Below are 24377 nucleotides of genomic sequence, written 5' to 3' on the forward strand. Positions count from 1 at the left end.
CTATCCTCTCTGTAAACACTTACTGAATGCATAAATACCACCTATGTAAACTAACAAGTGGCATGATATTATTTAAAAATAAAATGCAGGCTAGTCCTTTCATATGGTTAGCACTAAGTCATACCCTGGTAGAAGGCTGGTGCCAGGTAAAGGACATAGCACAGACTTGCTTGAAACAACAAGCATACAGATTTATTAGTTACATCACCTGGTTGTGATTGTGGTACCACACAGCCCATGGGCAGGATGTTGACCAGTGTTCTCCCTCGGCCAGGAAGACTGGAGTCATGAGTGCAGCTGGCTTAGCAGAAGATAATGAGTGGGGGAGAGGAACAAAAGTATTCCAGAGATAGAGATGGCACTGTGTCAAATGCCTCAGACAAAGAGGGTACTTGATGGCACTAAATGCAACAAGAAAAAGTAGCACATGCCACTGCAGATAAGTTAGCCAGGGTCAATCTGAGTGTATACAAGGGAGTTGACTGTTTTAAATAGTGGGACATCAAATACTTGTAAACATCAAGAGTGATATTTATATACTGCAGGATGTTAAAAAAAAAAAAAGAGCCTGGACTTCAATGTTGAGGCTGGTGTGAGATTCCTCAGTGGGTAAAGGCATTCGCCACTGAGCCAGACAGCCTGAGTTGGATACTGGGACGTATATGCAAGTTGTCCTCTGACCTCTGACCTCCACATGCAAACAGGGCAACATGCACTCTCCAACCCTCTACAAATGCATGAAATAAATAAAAGAAAGTTTAAAAAGATAAATAAAAGGATATTTTTTCCACCAGCACTTGGGGGATCAAAACTTAGTCTTCTGAGCTCCTTCTGCCTGTATTCATTTCCCTGAGTCTTCCTGTCTTGTCTGTGGTCCTGATGCTTTTTCCTGGCTCTGCATCTTTGATTCTCTTCTGTGCATCTCTGTCTGCCTAACTTGTCGCTTGATATTCAAGCACACTGCTCTGCCTGGTTTCTCTCTTAAGAAGGGTACTTGAAAGTCTTCCCCTGATGTCTGCCGTGTTGGGAAAGAGTCGAGACAGACAGAGGTGGTGACATGGGGAACTGGCAACACGGCTCGTTCCCTTTGGCATTAGTCTGCAAAATGAGTCTCAGGGCAGCTCAAACAACACGTTCTGAAACTAAATTTGCTCACTCTCTCACTCCTACTAGTTTCCTTCTTTTCCTTCTTCTTTAAGCCTGTGCAGAAGAGATGTTCTTGCTTGCATCCCTCTTCACGACATTTACCATATAAAAAGTAATTTATTTAAAATGTTTTGTTTTAGAGGACTGTGAAACGAATTGACTTCAAGGTCCAGAGGAGGAAGTCATCAATGAAATAGCCCAGTAACCCATCCTAGAGGTTTCAGGAGCTTCACTCGACAGGATGGGAATAGAGATACAATACAGTAATTGAAAGCAAAGCTAGGAGCAGCTGGTGTCCGGGCTGCTTGTTTTGAAAAGACGGGTTATATCACATGTACTCACTCATAAGTGGGTTTTAAACATAGAGCAAGGAAAACAACCATACAAATCACAATCCCAGAGAACCTAGACAACAATGAGGAACCTAAGAGAGACTTACATAGATATAATCTACATGGGAAATATAAAAAGATAAGATCGCCTGAGTATATTGGGATCATGGGGACCTTGGGAGAGGGGTTGAAGTGGAGGGGAGAGGCAGGGAGGGGAGCAGAGAAAAATGTAGAGCTCAATAAAAATCAATAAAATAAAAGACCAGTTATACTCTCAAGAGCACATTGAATAAATATTATACACGATCTTTTTGGTTCGTGGCTTCCTATATTGTAAATGAAATTTTGAATCACTCCATTATTAGATGCAATTTCTAGTTGGGAAATAAAATAAAATTTAAAAAATAAAATTAGAAATTTCTAGATGTTTTTAGTCATGTAGTCTTATGTCTCAAAGTAACGTCTCAGTCCTCTGTATTTATTGATATCCCCCAAATGCCCTTATACAGTCTTATTTTTATGAGAAAGATACTCCTATGACACCATTTTTAATTTAAAAACCATTGGAAACCCCACAGTAAAATACTGGAGAAACAAATGATAATATAATTATGGAAGGTTCTTCAAGCTTCCTAAATGAGATCAGTGTAAACAGTCACAAAAAGGACCTAAGAGATGTTTTAAATAAAAAAATAACATAAGGATGAGAGAACTATGCATTTGTCTTTATGATGAGCATTATTTACACACCCAGCAGATGTTACACCATGAGTGTAGCTCATAAGTAATATGCTAAAGATGAAATAGAAAGAGGAGTCCCACTCTGTTCCCTCCTGTACTCTAGCTCAGTGGTTCTCAACCTTCCTAACGCGGTAACCCTTTAATACAGTTCCTCATGCTGAAGTGACCCCAACCATAAAACTATTTTTGTTGCTACTTCATAACTGTCATTTTACTTCTGTCATAAATCAAAATGTAAACACCTTTGTTTTCTTGTGGTCTTAGGTGACTCCTGTTTGTCATTTGACTCTTTAAGGGGTGGAGACTCGCACGTTGAGAACCACTACCCTAGATTGTTTGAACTTTTTAGCTTTATGAACATATAATGTTTTGTAAGCTTGGAAGTAATGAAGAGAGAGAATTTATGTGGGGTCACTTTAGTCTGAAGTGGAAGTCTTAAAGTCCCCTAATGCATATCCTTTGATTCATTTATTACCCTTGACCCAAAATTCATTTTTGCACAGCCTTTTAATAATGTCGGCTAAATCTTGTATTAATCCCCAATGAGTTGTTTTCTGGGTGTGTGTAGCTAGACACGGGGAGAAAGTCAGATGATGTGTGTCACTTCATGGACAGATTTGAGACGCTAATACCTGGAGTCTTCAGCTCAGTACCGGATCAATTTAATGAGATTATGCAGCTGATAATTATTCGGGCCTCTTCTGGCTATGACCGAAAGCTAATTTAAAAGTCTGAATTACATTTTCTCTTTATTCTGAAGCAGTAAAAAGGTGGACTCTGCCCTTTACAAACCACCTCAGGTCTTTCTAAATACATTTCAATTCACGCAGACATGTGTTAGTGGGTGTTTATCGGCTCTTTCCCGCTTGGTGAAAATGCTGAGGTTACCTATTTGTCTGTGGAGCATTTCTCTTAAGTGCTATTATACCATTTGCATCTGAGTAAGCTCTCTGTGGCAGGGCTGCTGGGCTCATCACTCACAAAAGTCCTGTATATATTGCAACTCTAATAGGAAGATGGTCACTAGCAACAATAACAAAACACTATTGCTTAGAAGATTACACTGTAATTTTGTAATTGGCTATATTATATAACCAGTAATATCTCACAGATTGATATGTTTGCCTGTATAATAAAATTTTGTGGGCTAGGCTGTATCTAGATACCACTCCATGTTCTGAAAGGAATTCCTGGGTTATATTTTCATGTCAGCAGATGCTTCACTAGCTCTATTTTGCCAGGTACTTTGACAAGAGCCTGTTCTTTGGTTAAGGAATAAATAAATGTCGGTACCATTTCATCAACAGGCAGGTTTTTTAAAATCAATTTGCTCTGTTTTTTTTTTTTTTTTTTTTTTTTTTTTGACACAGAAGGGATAAATGCCTATCATAGTGATAGTCTTTTAAGGCAAGGCAATTAAAAATAGTAAGTATCCACAGCTGGGGAGCTGGCTCCGTTGGTAAAGTACTTGCAAGCAAACACAATGAACAGAGCTCATATCCCCAGAAGGCACATAAAATTCCAGGCATTGTGGTCCCTACTGATAACCTCAGCTTTGGAAGTGAGGGAACATGAAACAGTTGAGGAACTAAAGCCCATTGGCCATTCAGCCCAAGCAAATTGATGACGTTCACTTTCTGTGAAAGTCCCTGACTCAAAAATAAAGGTGAACAACCACAGAGAAAAGATGTCTAAAATCAGTCTCTGCCCTCCACATACCCACACACACATGTACACTCACCACACATACAACCACTATGCACACATATACATAAATATAGTCATTAATTGACATTATAACTATGGTTTGAATGATTATGAATGTATAGGTATTCTGCAAAATATTACATTTTGTCAAAAGTACATGTGAAATACTGTTCCATAAATCAAATTTTTATGACAGTTGGATTTCTAAAATATAACACAATATAGGTAGAATGAATAAATTATTATACACAACTTTCTAAGTTTTATAAATTCAAAACTTTTTTCCTGTAGATCATTGCTTAGAAAAGAAACTTGAACATCATAGGAAAGTGTATAACCATATAAGTCAGAGATAAATAGAACTGTTTAATAAGTTTAAATGATAGCACCCTGATATAATGTTTTTTTAAGTTTTAGTGTAAAATAAATGCAGAAAATAAATATGGAAATAGCTGTATCAAAGCCCAGGAAACTCAACTTGAAATCAAGTGGACGTTTCCCTACACAGGGATCACCTACACCCTGTGTCACTAACTTGTTTTGAAACTGATATGAAGAAGATTGGTGTCTTTTTCAAATTAAAGGTGGGTTTTCCCTTTTACTCTACTCATTTCCAGAACACTTAGAATTAGAAACAGTCTTTAATTATATTAGTTATCCCTGTTGTAATATTTTAAAACAAATAAATTTTGCCTCAAGATCAGAGAGACAAAGCAGCCAGCCACTAGTTCTTATCTCTACTGAATCCTCAGACTCAATGCCGTGTCTACGAAACCTCAGACTGAATCCTGAGCTCCTGTCTCCTCCCACCTTATATTCCTCTCTCTGTCCAGCCATTATCACTTCCCATCTCCACCTCCCTATTGCTGCGATTAAGGGTGTGAATGCTACTGCTTGTCTCCGCTTCTCTTTTAGACTGATTCAGTCTCACGAAGCCCACAGTGGCCTTGAACTCAGAGATCCTTCTGCCTCTGTCTCCTGTGGGCTGGAGTTAAAGGTGTGTGCCATCATTGCCCGGCCTCTATGGCTACCTAGTGTGACTAGCTCCATACTCTGATCTTCAAGCAAACTTTCTTGACAACAGCACAAACACAGTATCACCACAGCTGCCATTACCTAGGTTTTCCTTGGAGGATCCATACTTGGTACATCCTTCTTTAATACAGATGAGATTTTTCATGTGTCTATGTCTGGCACACCTGTGATATGCATTTCTATCGTAAGATACCACAAATCTTTCTCCAATGAAGATTGAAATATTCAAAATTAAAAAGCAAGACATCTGACATCCTGCCTACATATTCATCATGCAGTTCCTTTTAGTTCTAGGTTATTTAGAATTAGGGATCTGTCTGAACCAGAGATTCTTCACGAGCACCACAGAGGACACATATTGAGGAAACCAGCTTGAAGGAATTCACATCTACAGAGAGAAAGGCATTCTGCTGGCTGCACTATGCTAACTGATCTGAGATGAAAGGGACCAGCTTGCCTATTACTTTTCTCAGAAATTAAGATTGTAAGAGCCCAATGGTGCACTCAGACAGCACTAAGAAGGAATTTAAAGTCTGAAGCAAATGTCCTGAGGTGAGACTAGGGGAACAGGGCTCTACTTCTTACTACACTCTGACTTTGCTTTTAACTTATGTCCAAATGGGTTTGAGTTAAACCAAAGATGGCAGACTGTGGCCTTGAGGCACAAGTCATGGTCTACACTCAGCACCTACTATGCTGACTTGTTTTGCTGGCATTATCCCCACTGCTCTTATTCCTAGTTTCCACAAAGGGTTCCTTGAAATTTAATAATTTTTACATGTAGAATATTGTTTAAATATGGATTCTACTTATGAAAAACATACAAAATATTTTTTCTGATTTTGTTTGCCTGACATGATGATCTCTAATTTGTTTAATCTTCTGTTTCTCTTCTTTATGATCAACTGTTTTACTATGTTTATATACCACATATTTTAGCCATTCATATGCTGATAGACATTCAGGTTGATCCTCATGAGAATAACAAAGCAGTAAGCCTCACTGAATAGCTCCCTCTGTGATAAATTGACATATAATCTTTTGAGTATCCCCAAGCAAGACTTACCTGAATCATGGTATTCTGTTGCTGATTTTCTGGTGGACCTCCATACTGATTTTCTACCAGGGTCTGCACAAGTTAATTCCCACACTCATGTTTTGCAAGGGCTTTATTCTCTCCACATTCTCTCCAGAATTTATCATTTACTTTTTCGGTTCTTGCCATTCTAATTGAGGTGCATTTCTTGTGTGACTAACAATGCTAAAACCTTTAACCTGTATTTATGCAATTGTGTTTATTTTTTGAAAACTGTTTAATTCATTTGACTATATGTTGGATTATTTTTGTCGTTTAACATCCTCAGTTCCTTTTTTTTTTTTTTTTTTGATTTTTCGAGACAGGGTTTCTCCATAGCTTTTGGTTCCTGTCCTGGAACTAGCTCTTGTAGACCAGGCGGGCCTCGAACTCACAGAGATCCGCCTGCCTCTGCCTCCCGAGTGCTGGGATTAAAGGCGTGCGCCACCACCACCTGGCTTTATATAATCTAGACATAAGCCCCTGCCAGATGTATAGTTCTCCATGATGACTTCCCATTCAGCAGGCTGTTTCTTCACCCCATCAATGTTTCTTTTGCTGTGCAGAGCTTAGTAATTTCACATGATTCCATTTGCCAATTCTTGTCATAATTTTTGGTATCTGAGATTTTTCTGAAAAGTCTGAGCCTATAGTTCCAAGTGTTTTTCTCTGCAAGTCACAGTTTTGAGTCTTATATTAAGATACTCAATCCATCTTGAATTGATGAGAGGAAAGAATTGATATTTTCTCTTTTTCTATGTTTTCTATGTGCATTTGTGGTTTCTCCATCACCATTTATTGATGGGACTGTTAATTCTTGGACATATTTTTTAGTCCATCTTTGTTGAAATCAGGAGGCTGTAGTTCTACGTTCATGTCTGTGTTCTTCATTCTAGTACAATGGGCTATTCTGTTTTATTTTTATTTAGTTATGTATCTATTTTGCCAATGCCACATTTTTGTGTTACTGTAACTTTGTAGTATAATTTAACATCAGGTGTTATCATACCCCCAGATTTGCTCTTTCTGCCTAAGGGTATTACCTCATGTACTCAGGGTCTTGTGTGCTTCAGCATGAATTTTAAGAACATTTCCTAAGTCTATAAAGCAGATCATTGGACATTTGATGTGCATTGAGATGAATTTGTAGGTCATTTTTGATAGCACACTAATTTTTATAATTTTAATTGTTGCAGTCCACAAATACTCTTTCCATCTTTTAGTTTTTAATTCTTCATTATTTCAAAGGTTTCACCATAATGGTCATTCATCTCCTTAGTTAGCTTCATTCTTACACATTTTTGGAACCACTGCAAACAGACCTTCCCCTCCTGATTTTTAGCATGGCAAGTTTATTTGTGGTATCTACGTCTTCCCCCTGCATTTGGTGATTTTATGTGCTATTACTTTGCTTACAGTAATAGACACATTCTTTAGGGTCTTCCCAGTATAAGAGCATGCCATGCTTATGTAGGATAATTTGTCTTCTTCCTTAAACACCCACATTCCATTTCATTGTTTCTCTTGCTTTACTGTTCTGCTTGGGGCTGAGATTCTAGGCTGAGCATGAGCAGAAAGGGTCTTACACCTTTGTCTCATTCCTGAGAATGAGAATTTTAGAGAAAATGCTTTCAGGCTTTTTCTTTTTTGTTTCTTACTTAGTGCAATGTTGACTATGAGTTTGTTGCAAACGGTCTTTGTTTTGTTGGGGAGTGTTCTTTACATTTTCAGTTTTTCCCAGGGTTTTTCTAATGAGAGGATGTTGAAGTTTGTCAAGGCTTTTTCTGAATCTGTTGAGAGGCCATGCAACTTCAGTACCCGATGCCATCTATATTCTGTGTTTTTCATACACTGAACCATTTTTGCCTTAGTAAAATGAAAACAATGTAATAACTGTTGTGCTGGCTAGTTTAGGGCAACTTGACACAGCTAGAGCTAACTAAGAAAAAAGAACCTCCACTGAGAAAATGCCCCCCTCTGATATGGCCTTAAGGTATTTGCTTCATTAGTGATTGATGGAGGATGGTCCAGCCCATTGTGGGTGGTACCATCCCTGGGTATGGGGTCCTGGCTTCTTTAAAAAGGCAAGCTGATCAAGCCTTAGGGAGCAAGCCAATAAACAATGTACCTACATGATCTCTACATCAGCTCCTGCCTTTAGGTTCCTGTCCTGTTTGAGTTCCTTCCCTGACTTTGTTCTGTGAAGGACTGTTTTATGAAAATGTAAGCTCAGTTAAACTTTCCTCTCCAGGTTGTTTCAGTCATGGTGTTTCATCACAGAAATAGTCACCCAAGCTAAGACAACTGTGTTTTATATATTTAATATGTCATTGAGTTTGGTTTACAATATTTTGTTAACAAGTCTTGTGTTTATATTCATTGTGAAAATTGGTCTATATCTTTCAACCTTTTTATAAAATTTATTCTGTGTTTTCTGATCTTGTATTAGGATAATGTTGGGTTCATATTAAGATTTGGGTAATGTTTTTTTGTCCCTTATCACTATGAAATACTTTGAGTAGTATTGGTGTTAATTATAGGAATACTGACATAGAACCATCGTGTCCTGAGATTTATTTCTGGGAGATTATTTCATTGCAGGTTCCACCCCATTGCCCATTATTGATTTTTTTATGCTACTTATATCCTCTTAATTTAATTTTGATATGTCATAGGCAGGAATTTATCCCTTTTCTTCCAAGAATTTCCAGTTTGAGGAATATTTGTCTTCAAAGAATTGCTTCATAATCTACAGGGTTTCATTGGTTCTGGATAAAATATTCACTTTTATTCTTTAATATCATCAATCTACATCATCCCTTCCCCAAATCCCCATCCTTATCTCCCCCCTCCTCTCTCTCTCTCTTAACTTATCAAAGGGCTAGTTTACCTTGTTTGTCTCTGTGTTTGATAACTGCAAAGTTAACATATTTTAGAAGAGTCATGCCTTGGTTTCTCATGTTTTTTGCCACTTTGTCGGGACTTACATATCTACTGGATGAATATCCCATATGATTTTATTTGGGTAACAGTAAATCTGCCATCCTGGTGGCTATTCAGGCATAGGTGCTTTCTGTCAGCAGGACTAGCTGAGTTTGATTCTTTAGATCCACATATTGTGTGGGGAGAACCAAATCCCACAATTTGTCCTCTGACATCACACATGTACTGTTAACATTCATGGGGGTATGCACACACTTATATACACATTTGTATACACACACAAATACATGCAATAAAATTTTGAGTTGTCATTTCCTATTGATCAAATTTCACACAACAGTAAGAAGATTAAAGAATACAAATATAATCTTCTCAGTCCAGCTTGTCTTATATGTTTGTGAACTGAAAACTATGTTTATCCATAAATAGCGCCAAAGCCAGTTCTGATAGAACATTGGAATATTGAACAACTGGCAGCAAAGGTATTTGCATAGCTTTTCCAAAAAATTCCAGTAAATTACAAAGCAAAAGTTAATATGGATGTAATTTTTGGGCAAGTCTTTAACATGTTCATAAGAAAAAATATTTTAGGTGTACATACATGTTTAAAAACAGAGTTTTGGAGCTGCAGAGATTGTTCAGAGGATAAACACGCTTAATGATGACCTGAGACTGATTCCCAAAACCTATGGAAAGGCTACCTTGGTGTGTGTGATCACAGCACTCATATAGTGTGATGGGAGGTGTAAATGGGAGAATCAACTGGACACTCACAGGTTATCTTCCCTATAACACACAATGCAGCAAGAAACAAGAAGAAAAAACCAGCCTCAACAAGATATGAAAAGGACACACTCATACACACTCTCTCTCTCACACACACATTCACACATACACGTCCCCATACATACACACATTCACACATAAGAAAAAGAAATGTGCACAAACTTGCTACTTTTTTTAAATACAGCTATTAGTTAAACCTAAAGAAAGGTACCAATCAAACCACTTGGATGACAGTATTTGGCCTCATTTTTACAGTTAGAAGTAAACAGTTTAAGAGAGCCCACCAGCTCTTCCTTCACTTCTCTCTCTGCATTTAGGAACCAAAAACACTTACTGAGATAACAATGAATTATGGTGGAAAATAAAATGAAATTGATAAAATATTTAACTATACATGCTGACAAATAGTCTTCATTTCGGAATTGGTAGTTCAACATGAAAGCATTAATTAAAGGGATTTCTTTCTTGAATTTTAAAATGGAACTGACAGACCAGTACTTCTAAAATGACAGAATAATGGGCTTAATTAACCATCTTCGCAGTAAAGTGGTAATATAACTGGGGGAAATTATAAAAATAACCAGTAATTTAGTCTCCTGACGTTGTCCCCAGGATGTACAGCAGCAAGCGTTCATTCAAGAAAATCTTCTATATTCTGTAAAAATAGCAAAGGCCAAAGGCTGGAGAAATGGTTCAGCATTGCCACCACTGGCTACTTTTTCAGAGATTCAAGTTTGGTTCCCAGCATCCACTTGGCAACTCACAACCAACTGTAACTCCAGATCCAGGGGATTTGATGATCCCCTTCTAGCCTCTGCGGGTACCACATTCAGATGGCACACAGACATATATACAAGCAAAGCACTCATACACATAAAATAAAAAATAAATGAATCTAAAAATGTATTTTTTTAGCGAATGCCAAAGGCCTGGGGCATCGCGGCTCCCGCAGTTGTGTGAGTCATTTGCTTTCCACAGCTGCGAATTGCATGACCTGCATCAAGATGAAGAAAGGGAACCCTGCTCTGATTCTAATCCCCAGCTATGTCTCCACCTCCACATGGACAAGCTGTTGGCATATGTCTTCCATATTTCCTATCTTTTGAATGAGCTCCTTTACAGTTGGATATTTTGTCTTTCACTTCACTATCCCAGTTAAAAAGAAACACAGATTTTGCCAGCCTAGAAAAACTAGGCACTCAATCATCCCTGGCCCACTTCTTTGTAGGGCAGGGCAGAGTTTTCATGGGATAGGCGAGGCACTATCCTTGTTCCCCGCTGGCAAACTTGTAAAATATAGGTGTCAGGTCAGCAGAGCCGTTCCATCCCCTCCTATCCAGGGCTGTATCCTGTGTTGCTCTCTGGGAAGAAAGTCATGCCAGAGGCAGAGATAATTGCAAAACTGCCTGAGAAGACTTGCAATATTTGAGAGAGGGAGAGGGGGAGAGAGAGAGTCTCTGTGGTAGTATTGCAAATATTACCCATACTCCCTCACCTCCAACCTTGTAGTACTCACTTCAGGATAGGGTGGTTGGTGAAAGTTAACTCTAAAATTGATTATTTCTTATTAATATTTTATTTTTTTACCTGTCAGAGCTAGAGTGATGGCTCAGAAGTTATAAGCTCTTGCTGCTCTTCCAGAGGACCAGAGTTCAGGTCCAAGAACCCACACCAGGTAGCTTAAACCTGCTTATAACCTACCCCAACTTCAGGGACCAGACAGACTCCCTCTTCTGTCCTAGACAGCTGTTCTCTCTCTCTCTCTCTCTCTCTCTCTCTCTCTCTCTCTCTCTCTCTCTGCTTCCTCTTCCTCTGCTTCTTCTTTTTCTTGTTGTTGTTGTTGTTGTTGTTCTTCTTCTTCTTCTTCTTCTTCTTCTTCTTCTTCTTCTTCTTCTTCTTCTTCTTCTTTCCTTGGCAGTTGTTTTCACACACATACACATATAACACACATCTGTACGCACACAGATGGCAGTAAATAAAAATAAAATAGATCTCTGTCATCATCATAAAAATGGTCTTTAAAGCAGCAGGATTCCATTTGAAGTTGAAAAGTGAAGTTTGCAGCTGATTATTAACATGTGAGACTTTCTCAGTAACATTTTCATTAATACTTGTTTAAGTCAAATTATTTTCTTTAATGATTAAATGTCTCTATCAATACAGCTTGCCATAAGTAAAGGTTGTGCTCTCAGTTTGCTATTATTTCATTGATTAAGAAATGGTGATCATTTCTTAATCAATGAAATAATATATATGCTAATATATAATATATAAATAGTAGATATGAAATAATATATATGTGCTATATAAATAATATATATGTTATATATCTAAATAATAGATATATGCTAATTCAATCCTTTGGCAAAATGGTTGTATTTCACATTGATATTTATTGACCACTCCTACCATTGTTGCCTAGAACTGCAGTGTCTATCAATACCCTACCTGAATCTTTATCACGGAGAAATGATTATGAAGACCCAGGATGTTCCAAGGGGAAATGAAACATTCCAGATTGCAGGGAAGACTCATTAAACTTAGAAAGAACTCAAAGGCTTCAGGAAGTCACTGAAACTGACTAGATTTACTAGGCTCCTCCCTCCTCAAGCCTATGGTCAATATAAGCTGTAAGAACTTCGGATGACCTTCTCAGATAAGCTGAGTTGTCTGGAAGAGGTTCAGACTAGCCTAACAACATGGAAGAGGCGTATCAGCTGAACACCTTGAAGAGGTTCAGACCAAGTGAGCTACCTAGAAAGGATACTCTCCAGCCTGTCAAGTCGCCTGTAAGCTGTGCAGTGCACCCTAGTTTTATAGATTTCATAATTCATCATCCATGATGGGGTGGTATTTTGAAGATGCAGTTGTCTTTGAGTTTATTTTGCTCCTCCAAGTGAGCCCTCACTAATTCCTTTAAGTAAATACAATAAATTCATTTGTTCATTTACATGTAACTAAGGAAGGCTGAAAGTGGGAGACATAGTCTTCCTCAGGAAAGAGAACACTAGTTGGTTATCCAAGACCTAATGGTCAGCCCTGAAAACATACATACATGTAAAATTATACAGACTGAGCCGATTATATTTAGGAATATATATTTATATATGTGCATACATATGTAACAAAAATTCATAACAGGCAGCAAGAGGCAAAAAATTTGAAAGAGCAAGGAGGGGGTATATGGCAGGGTTTGGAGGAAGAAAAAGGGGAAAGTTATGTAATTATATTATAATCTCATAAATAAAAGAATAAGAAATGGCTGATTTACCAAATTGGATATTGGTGGTATATTTAGCTTGCTCTTTTATCAGTTCCCTCTGAGGAGATATGTAATACGTCTCCCCAGGCAGAGGGTCATGAAGCAAACTCTTAGAATTCAGGAACTCTGGCTGGAAGTTCTGTGTGATATTTTCTACTTGAGGTTTGCAATTTCAGCGTCGAGACTTCAGGCAAGTGCTTACATAGCCTGACTTTTAAATATTCTCTGGAGAGAATCTATTGGAATAAGAAAACAATGTGTAGATTCCTCATATAATGAAAATATAGCATACTCTCACTTCCATATAGCCACAAAGGATGTGACTTTGTCTCAATGACTAAAATGTGTGGATCGTACATAGTAATAGACATCTATAGACAGTGGCTCAAGGTCACAATTACGTCACCCATGATTTAACTTCTTGTCTGAAGTCTGGGAGCTAGGAAGAGATATCCTGACTCATGGAAGCTCTCATAGAAGAGCAGGTAGACACTTTCTCAAGGTCCTCAGAACTCTTGCTATGGGTTCAGTACCCTGAAGGGCTACCTGTCTGTAGTTGATACGTGAGAGACAGATAATACTATGTGTTAATTGTCTTTACAGTAGCTCAGGAGGAACTGGGCATTCCCTGGACCATATTGAAAGGACTCAAGAAAATGAATAAATATTTCTCAACAGTCAAAGGTGTCCGAACTTTAGCATGTAGTAATAAGAGCGGCGGGGCTGTGTCCCCAGCACCCCGGCTGCCTGGCTAGCTCATGCCCGAAATAACAACACACAAACTGTATTCATTTAATCACTGCTTGGCCCATTTCTATCTAGCCTCTTCTAGGCTAATTCTCACATATTAATTTAGTCCATTTCTAATCACCTGTGTAGCACCCCTAGGTGCACTTACCTGGAAGATTCTAGCCTATGTCCATCCTGGGTCAGAGCTTCAGTGCATGCATCTGCCTGGGAGCTGGGAGCATGGCGTCTCTCTGAGGCGTCTGCTCCTGAGAGGAGTGCTGTGGAGTCTGAGCTCACTTCCTCTTCCTCCCAGCGTTCTGTTCTGTTTACTCCTCCCACCTATCTTCTAACCAATGAGGGCCAATCAATTTCTTTTTATTTAATGAATGACCTTCCTCCATCATTAGCACAAACTGAACCGCAAGGATTTCCTGTTGTGACACAGCACAAATCCATTTTCTCTTCACCTCTTCTGCGTGCAGCTGAACTCCCTAAATGTAATCAGCGCATAGTTATTAAATGGTGCCCAGCACTGCAAAGAAGCAGCCTGATAAATAGTCACACAGTCAGCCTCCTTGGGTCTCTTATGAGATCAATAAGCGTATCTCTCCTAAGAGGACCAGTTTTGTCTCCCACTCTGATCACAGAGCTGTCAGGAGTCCGCACCATCACATGTGCTAAGAGGGGAGGTAAAGCTTCCTACCATGCCAATGGATGTCTTTTTACTTGATAATTATTCAGGTTGCACCCATAGTCAATCACACTTGTATGATATTTGTTCCTGTATGTGTGTGTATGTGCATGTGTGTGCAACATGCGTGTGCATGTGTGTACACATATGTGCCTGTGGAGGGAAAGGTTGAAATCGGGTGTCTTCTTAAATCGCTTTTCATTTAACTTTTTCAAAATTGGTCTCTCACTTAAACTGGAGCTTGAATATTGACCTATATTGTCTGGCTATTAATCCCCAGGGGTCCCTTTGTCTTACCTCTCTAGTGCTGTAATTAGAGATACGTACCAACAGTACCAACACCCCAAATTTTATGTGGGTTCCAGGGAATGAACTCAAGTCTTCAGCCTTGTCTACCAAACACTTTACCAGCAGACTACCCTCATAAGCCCTATATTTTATAACTTTCTGATGAAAAGGAACATTTTATCATTTAAAAATATCCCTCTTTATTTCCAGTGACACACACACACACACACACACACACACACACACACAAGTGTGTGTGTCTCTTATCTGACATTAAAATAGCCAGTTCAATGCTTTTAATTTTTTTTACATGTGTGGGTGTTTTTCTTGCATGTATGTCTGTGTATCATGTGCATGCACGGCATACAAGAAAGCTAGAATGTGTAAGATATGGGACTGGAGTTACAGTTGATTATAAGCTTGGCATTCATGCTAGGAACTGAACCTGTGACATGTGGGAGAGCAGCAAGTACTCTGAACTTCTGTGTCATCTCTGTAGACCTAATTGATCAATATTCCTTGACATCCCATTGTTCCTGCCCTGTTCATTATATAGAGAAATTCTGCACATACGAAATCTTTGGTTGTCTTCTTGAGTCCAGAACCCAATTCATTTATTTTCAATATCTTCTTTCTGTTGCTTTTTGAAAACTCAAGAATTTATATTGATTACCTTTCTCCATCTTACTCTCTAACAACAAGTTCAGAAAGTATATTATGGGATATGTTTTATTTTTCAGATTAACAGTTATCATCTTACCCACTCCCAATATCTTCCATTCCTTTCTAGGTTTCCTATGTTCTTTATTAATATAAAATGCCTTTGCTTTTATTCTACCTTTATAATAGCTGTGTTCAAATCCTCATCTAACAAGTATGACATTACAGTCTTTGTGGTTAGACTCCTCCAGCTGCTTTTTCCACTTAGACTCAGCCACATCCATTTTCCTTATTATTTACATAAAGAAAAAGATTTTAATTTAGGATGTTTTGAATGCCCCACTATGGATATATGGAGGTCTGAATTCTTTCCTATCTCATTGAACAATGTTAATTTTCTTTGATTGATGATTTGATGGGCAATTGATTTGTTTTCACCCAAGCTGCAAACTTTGTCTGTGGAGTGACAATTAACTCCTCTGCCCTGGTCAGTTTTTCTTTAAACAGAGCTTGGCTGTACCTTGCATGTGCATTGCTCCCTGGACACCTAGTCATTTGCACAACGTTTATGTATAGATTTTACAGCATCCTTTGGTTCTGCCTTCTGAAATAACAAATCACTTTCCAATATTTGTGCCCATCGGCTGTCAGTGCCACTGGTATTTTAGGTCGGTGGCAAAGCATGCTTTCCGTTAAAGTTCTAGATAGTTCTTTCCCACTGCGAAGTGCATCATAAATAAAACTTGGAGAAACTAGGGGATCATCTTGTGACACTTTTTTTTTACACTATCAATTTTCTGCAACATTTACCTTCCTTATTTTACACTGTCTAGAACTTTCTGATAGTTACTTTAGAAAAATATTTCTATTGTTCTAGTGTTTAAGCCTCTCAGTCCAGCTCCAACACTCAAAGAGCTTGAAGGTTGTTACTTCCATTTTTACAATCCACTCTAGAAGATCTAGACAAATTAAAAAACACACATTTTCTCAAACACAGAATAAAACAAACATCCAAAAACCAATAAAATTTGTTGTTAGAAACCTACCTTAGGACAACTGTCAGAAGAATCTTCAATCAGATATAAGTGACATGGAAGAGAACCTGGGATTTTGTTTTCAGATTCCAGAGAATTCATAATGGATTGTGAAATAAGATCTCAAGTTCCCAATTTCAATTCACACAAAAGTTAAGTGTCTGGTTAGGCAATGATAGTGAGTATGTATTGAGTGGTTCTGACAGATAGATAAGTGGAATGATGGCCATTGGAAGTGACAGGAGGAGGAAAATTCAAATGTTTGTCACATGGGATCTACCGTCCAGGAGAGTGGCACAGGGTGGTTTGCACTGAACTTGCATTATTTTTACAGAGATGCACAGAAAGTTGATTTTCAAAGAAAATATGATAAAATGTCATCTCTAAAAAGACATATTAACCTTAGTGTGCCTGAACAAAACAGCCTAGTAGAATGCAGAAGGCCAGGTCTTGAAAGACTGAAGGAAATATTCTAATGCACTGTAGGCCTGCAGGTGCAGGACCCTTCCTTTTGGTTATCAATAGATCACAAAAACTGAAAGTTGGTAGGGTTGACGATGAGCTCAGGATCAGTACCAGAGACTTTCTAGTGCATGATACCTAGAGCATCCTCCATGCAAGACCAGCAGTATAAGCATCTTAATCTCTCACTGCATGTTCACTAAGATATATTCATTCTGGACAATAAAACATATTTTTCTTGGTCTTCCTGGTGTAAGGCCATCCACTAAAACATACCTCATGGATCAGAGACCACACCCTTAAAAAAAATCAATTCTCTATCCCAACTGCAGCTATCACTTGCCAATAGTGTGTCACCTAGGGGTAGAACAATAAAACATGATAATTACCACCTTTGACGAGGCAGTTCAGTGGGTAAAGACCCTTGCCACAAAGTCTGGAAAACAGTTTTGATCAGCAGCACCTGTATGGTAAAAAGAGAGAACTGGCTTCCATAAAATGTCCTCGACCACCACACATGCTGGGCTGTGTATTCAGTGTGCATCACCCACACAAAAATAATACTGCATACAGCTTAAATATAAACAAATCAACAAAAATTATCAAGATTATACAAAATGTACTCTTTGGCTGCTATGAGATTAACATAGAAATCAGTAACTAAAAATAGATAGAAATTCTTGAAACACTTGGAGATCAGTTAACACACTGCTGAATGAATCATGAGTCAAAGAAGACTCTCCAGGAGAAAATTTAAATCTTATAACAAGTGTAAGAGAAAACACAACACAGACAGGGAGCATCTGATACCTGCTGCCTTGCTGGGTGGCCCATGGAGCAACAACAGCTGACTCATTACATTTTACACTCTCTTCCTAGGAACCTCATATGGTTTGTTTGTTTGTGACTCAAATTATGTGTCCTGCAGTGCATCTGATATTTTTCATGCATAGTTGTTCTTTTTTGTTTACCATCAATCGCTTTGGTCTCTGCTTCTTTTATTGATCATTTCTGACCTTTATGAATTCATCACATTGATTATTTCTTTCCATTTCCAGTTTTAGTAATAGTCCTGGTAGCTAACACAATGGTGTATCTATTTATCATGTGGAATATAATATTATCCTTAAAGTAAAATTAACACCAAAGATTCATAATAACTTATACAAGAGCTTTGATATTAGGTGTTTCTACGAACCAGTGATTCTTAAGTCTTTCTTAATTTTAGTTCTTAAGTTTATCAGTGTTTTGCCTGCATATTTGTCTGTGCACCATATGCATGCAGTTTCCACAAAGGACAAAAGAGGGACTTGGACCTTTTGGGATTGAAGTTACAGACAGTTGTAAATGACCATGTGGATTCTGGAAATCAAATGTGGGTCCCCTGGGAGAGAAGTTAGTTACCTTAAAAGCTGAGCTATCTTCTCAGACCGATTTCTTGGATTTTTAAAATGATAATGCGGCATGTACAAGGGCCAATGCCTGCAGCTCAAGGATGATGTTAAGCTAGTGATTGTAGATTTGAATTTCTACCCTTTCATTAATAATCATGGGAAAACTATATATCATATACATTATATATAACTATAACATATATATGTTTTGCCAGATCGTTATGGTACATGCCTTTAATACCAGCACTATGGATGTAGAGGCAGGTGGATCTCTATGAGTTTGAGGCTAGCCTGGTCTACAGAGTGAGTTCCAGCACAGTCAAGGCTACACAGAGAAACTCTGTCTCAAAAAAACAAAATAAATAAAAAAATAAAATAAGAAATACAGAGAGAGAAATGAAAAATACATATGTTTTGTGGTTTTTATATCAACCTTATACTTTCTGCTTACTAATGTTCTGTGTATTTTAAATTTAAGTTTTCTGATATGTTAATCAGTATCTCTACTATTTGTTTTATTTGTCAGTAGACAATCCATTGCATCCTTATTGCTCCCTACTGCATCCCACTCCCTTCTTATGGGATCTTCTTATGTAGTGGAGAGAATATTTTATGTTAACATGTAATTGCTAACTTTGCTCAGTCTTTGAAAATATAAACTTTGTTTACTTTTAAACTTCATGCTTGAATGATGGTGCACAGATCTCTAAGTTAATATTTGCTTTCTCTGGATCCTTAAAGACATCATTATATTATATATAGCTTTCCATTATTACTGGAAAGGTGTTGATACATTTATACACATTTACTTCTAAGGACTTTTCTTCCTAAAGTAGTTTTCAATACTTATTTCTATCTATCATAAAAATGACTGCTTTGGTTTGAAAATGTAATTGTTTCTGGATTCTTTATCGGTTATTTCAGATAGACTCACATCCACTTATAATTATTTCTATGATTTTTAAAATCTCTTCATTATCTAAAGTCTCTTTCTAGCTGTGGTATTATTCCAAGGACTGTGAGTATAACTTTCTGCATTCTCAGTGTTTATAATCCTTCCTAAGTAATCTCTGGAAAAGAGATCTCTTCCTCTGTTTTCTCTGGAATTCCTTGGAAGTCCACAGACACCCTAGGGCATTTCAGGCTATGCCATTCCTCCCACGGCTGTACCTGCATTTTATCTGCTGAGGTGGTGTTACTGAAGTTATACTAACCTTTATTGTTATCTAGCCTCAGCCTCAGCACCATCACTCCTGGTAACCACCATCATTAGGGACACAACAGCCCCAGCTCCCAGTGTGCTGATGAGGGATCATTTCTGAGCTGCCTCGCTAGTTGATGATCATGTCCCAAATTCATAGTGATATGAATGTTGCTAACAATGTACATGTGAACACGATTTCTCCATGTCAAGATATGACTACAGTATGGTAACTATAACATGGTATACTGTGCCCAATGGTATAAAATATTTAATAATTTATATGTTTAAAAATCTTGAGGCATTATGTTTCCTTTCTAGAAAAGGTCTATGGGATAGTTTTCACTCATAAATTCTGTTACTTTTAAAGGTTTGGCTTTTATTTTTATTTATGTATATGTATGTGTTTGATTGTATGTATGCACACACGTGTGTGGGTGCCAGACCCCTGGAGCTAGAGTCACAGGGGGTTGTGAGTCATCTGCCATGGATACTGGGAGCTAAACTAGTTTCTTGCAAGAGCTGAAACACTCTCTTAACCACGGAGCCATCTCTCTAGCACAAATTTCTGTTTTTCTATTAATGTTTTAGTTAGTATGCAAACTAATAGGCTTCATTATGACAACATCACCAAATATACCTTTGTAATTTGCTAATGTTCACTTCTCACTGCCCTCCCTACTCTTCCACTTCTCTTCCTACTCTTCCTCTCCAGGTAGTGTGTGTGTGTGTGTGTGTGTGTGTGTGTGTGTGTGTGTCCTTGATTCCTTGATGGATTGTTGTTTTTGTTAATATGTGATATTTTTAAATTCTTCTGAATATTGTTGCATTGAAATTTACTCTATCAACTATAATAATAACTATGTTGGCTGGGTTTTCCCTTATACCTTCTTTGTATATTGACTTCCATCTTGTGCCCTCATTCTCTATCCTACAACTTGATTTTTATTTTTGCCGGTGAGATAATCCTTTTTATGGCTCAGAACTATTTTATACATATGGAATACATTCTCTTTTCCAGTCACTCTAAGTGGACACTCAAGTCATGCCATGCTTCAGCTGTTGCAATTATAGTGCAAAGAATATGGCAAAAGAAGATATCTTTTAGGTAAAAGTCAGTAACTCTATGGTAGTATTTTATAAACAATAGGGAGTATGATGTCCATGGAGAGTTACTAAAGACAGCAGTTAGACAATCCAGTAACTATGAACCTACAAGGTATTTTTTCATTTTTGAAATATTTTTATGCATATGAGTGTTTTGCCAGCATGTGTGCCAGTCCACCACGTGTGTGTCTGATGCATGTAGTGGCCAGAAGAGGGTGGAAGACCCTCTGAAACTGGAGCTACATGTGACTATAAGCTTCTCTGTGAGACTCAAGCCCAGCTCCTCTGGGAGGACATCCAATGCTCTTAACTGATGAGCCATCTTTCTAGTCCCAAGTGTTTTTATAAAAATTGTCAATGGAGCATATTACCATAAAATTCTTTTTAATAACATTATTGTTATTAATAATGTGATTGTATGTACATATGATGTATATGTTTGTATGTGAAAATCAGTAGACACATCTCAAAGTCATAGGACAGCTTTATGCAGTTGTTCTATCTTTTCACATTTTCTTGGGTCCTAGGATTGGAATTCGGGTCATCTGTTTATATACCAAGGGCCTTTCCCCATTGAATAGAGCACTGTTGCCCATGAGATACCTGACCAACCCACAAAGACAATTTTTGTTACAAGGGCAGAAGAGAAGATTCCATTTGGAAACAAACCTTAAACAGCCAGCTATTAGACATATTCTTCTTGGCCCGTGTTCAGCAGTCTATGCTGATTTTGTCTGTGTACTGTCCATAGTCCCTTTGCTCTCCAATATCATCACAAAGAGCTTCTTTCTAAAGGTTTTCCTACCCAACCCAAGCCCCTCACTTTAACCCAAGCATCATTCTTCCTCGAGTTTTCAAAGTGAGAAAATGTTCCCATGGTTCTGTAGCCTGAATTGTCCAAGCATGGCCCAATGCATGACCCTACTACAGTGTATGTCCAGGCATGGCCCAATGCATGACCCTACTACAGTGTATGTCCAGGCATGGCCCAATGCATGACCCTACTACAGTGTATGTCCAGGCATGGCCCAATGCATGACCCTACTACAGTGTATGTCCAGGCATGGCCCAATGCATGACCCTATTACAATGTAAGTCAGCTGTTGCCACTTTATCCTCTTGTATCTAAGCACCACACTCCCTGCCTGCCTCTCAAGCTGTGCATTCAATCTCCTGAGAACGGGGACTGGTCTTATCTAAAGATATTTCTGAGCAGGTGAGGGGTGTCAGAGAATAAAAGCAGGCTACACAAGCCTGACCTCCAGAATCCAAATCCTGGGACCCACGTAAAGATGAAAGGAGAGAACCCCCTCCACAATGTCGTCTTCTGACATCCACATGTGAACTGTGACATGCTCACGGGCTGCACCCACAGAGTATAACACAAGCCTTAAAATAAACCCTGGTGAACAAACAAGAATTTGGTTTAAAAATGATGACTATGCTGATTAATTTAACATCAAATATCTCAATAGTCTTGTTTTGCAATTAAGTTCTCTGCTCAGGAAGTGAAAACTGTATTAAATTTAAATTACTTTGAATTTGTGTCAATGGTAATTTGAAAAACAAAATATAAAAATAAGAGAAATAACACTCAACTGAGTATTATTTCTCAACCACGAAAGAAAACCAGTTTCTCTGGGTTAGAGGCCTCTCATACTTCAACACAGTCAACTTAAAATAAAAAAAAATGAAAAAAGAATGGAGTTTAAGCAGTTGATTAGCTTCTAATATGATAGTGACATTTCTTGTGTGTTCAAAAGCCACCCCATGCTTTACTTGGTACTTACACTTCCTAATTGCCACCACTATTCTTTGTTTGAAGTCCTTCGGCTTGTCATTTGCATAGAAAAGATCTTTTAACAATGGTGTCCTGGCAAGAATGAAAGAGATGTGAGGTTTTTTTCATAAATCAGAAGGACTCCTGTGAAACTGCCCCTGCTGTGTTGGGCACAGTCCTTCCCTGTCAGTATCTTCAGGCAGATGAGCAGTCTTGTTGGCTAACACTAGTAAAAGCAGAACGCTGATAATTACAGCAAGAGGGATTTCCGTTGGGTAAATATAATGTATACATACACACACACACACACACACACACACACACACACACACACACACACATATATATATATATATATTTCACTCTATTCCGTGATTTGTTTCCTAGGCAAAGGTAGCATTAACTGGAAACAGTGACCCCTAGAATTAATCGTGTTTATGAGTCTAGATATAGCTAATGTCAGCACAACATTAACTGCTGAAAATACTGCCTTTCATCAACAAAACATATGTTTTCTAGGTAAAATACCCTACTGATGTAGCTGTTTGAAGGGAATGCTAGATTGGATAGATAATAGATCATTTTTCTGACATGACCCAATTAAGAATGTCAATATGATTCACTTTATGTATATGTATTCATATACTACATGAGCAGTATCTGTCTATCTGTCTACCTATCTATCATCTATATATATGCATATACAGTTTCATAGTATAAATTTAAATATCATTTTATTATATTTGTTTGTTCTTGTTTTGATTCCTGTTTTGTTTCCTTGTTTATATTTTCAAGAAGTCACTTTGGAACTCTAGGGTTGGATTCCTTTCCACTTTGTTCAACTGTGCTGCTGTGAGATCTTCAGGGTCTGTGCTGTTTGCTGCTCTCTCCTATCTTAATGGCTGTGTGTAGTGTCTTAACATCAGCTCTGAAAACAGTATAGTGAGAATGGAGTCAGGTGGGAAAACATTACCAGAGTCTTTTCTAAAAACCCTACATGGCTCTGTGCCTTTTACCAAAATGTTACCTAGTATTTACTCTGCAGAGGATGAAATGAAGCCAGAAGACATTATATGCAGGAATACTCACAATAACTAAAGAGAGCAATGATTCCCATCCAGTGGCCACATAAATCCTGACATCTTGTAACAATGTGCACTAGACATTACAGAACAAACCAAACCGCTGATACACTCAGGGCCGCAGATGAATTCTACAGACAAAATATTGAGTTTAACAACACAAATATAAAATAGTCTTTTTGTATGATGTCTATTGTATGAAGTTCAAAATTGGCAAAAATAGCTCGACGGCAACGTGAGACTAACAGGAGCTGAGGGTATGATGCTGAAGCGGTTTAGGAGGGTTGAGGGTCACTGATATTAAAGGGGGTTAGGGGAGCTGAGGGTCATTTATGCTAAAGGGGAAACAGGTGTCACTTGCACAGAGGGTATTAGGGGAGTAGATTAAAATGAACCTACTTAACATAATTTTATATACTGATAGGTCAAGATTGGGCAGCCCTACCTACTGGACCTCTAGTGAGGACTTTTGGCTTCATCACAACCAGGGAGATGACATCACAACAGGAGTGTCTTTTATATTGAGAGAGGGGTGGGTACAGCAGGAAGCTTGAAACCAGAAAGAAACAATTCTCACTCATACAGCAAAAGACTTATCCAGTTTCAGAAACTTGACAGATCTCAGAGACAGAATCATCACGCATAGGGGTGGCATGAATGGACTCCTCGCCTTCCCTGAGGCTCATCCTCTTGTTCAAAGCATTCATTTAGAAAAGATTGCAACTTCCTGTGGCTTGGGTTGTAGAAGTTAGCTAAACATTGGGTGTGGTTTTCCACACAGTCCCTGTGATGTAGATGGAGGCTTGATCCTAAGTGTGGTATTACCAAAGCCCTGGGACCTTTAGCAGATAGAGTCAAAAAAGGTCTTGTCAGTATGTTTTGGGGATGAATTACTAGCTCCTGTGGGATGCCTTAGAAGGAT

This window comes from Microtus oregoni, unplaced genomic scaffold (genome assembly GCF_018167655.1).
Source record: "Microtus oregoni isolate MIOR12 unplaced genomic scaffold, Mior012 000028F_ref0000031, whole genome shotgun sequence".
In the NCBI taxonomy this organism is placed as follows: domain Eukaryota; kingdom Metazoa; phylum Chordata; class Mammalia; order Rodentia; family Cricetidae; genus Microtus; species Microtus oregoni.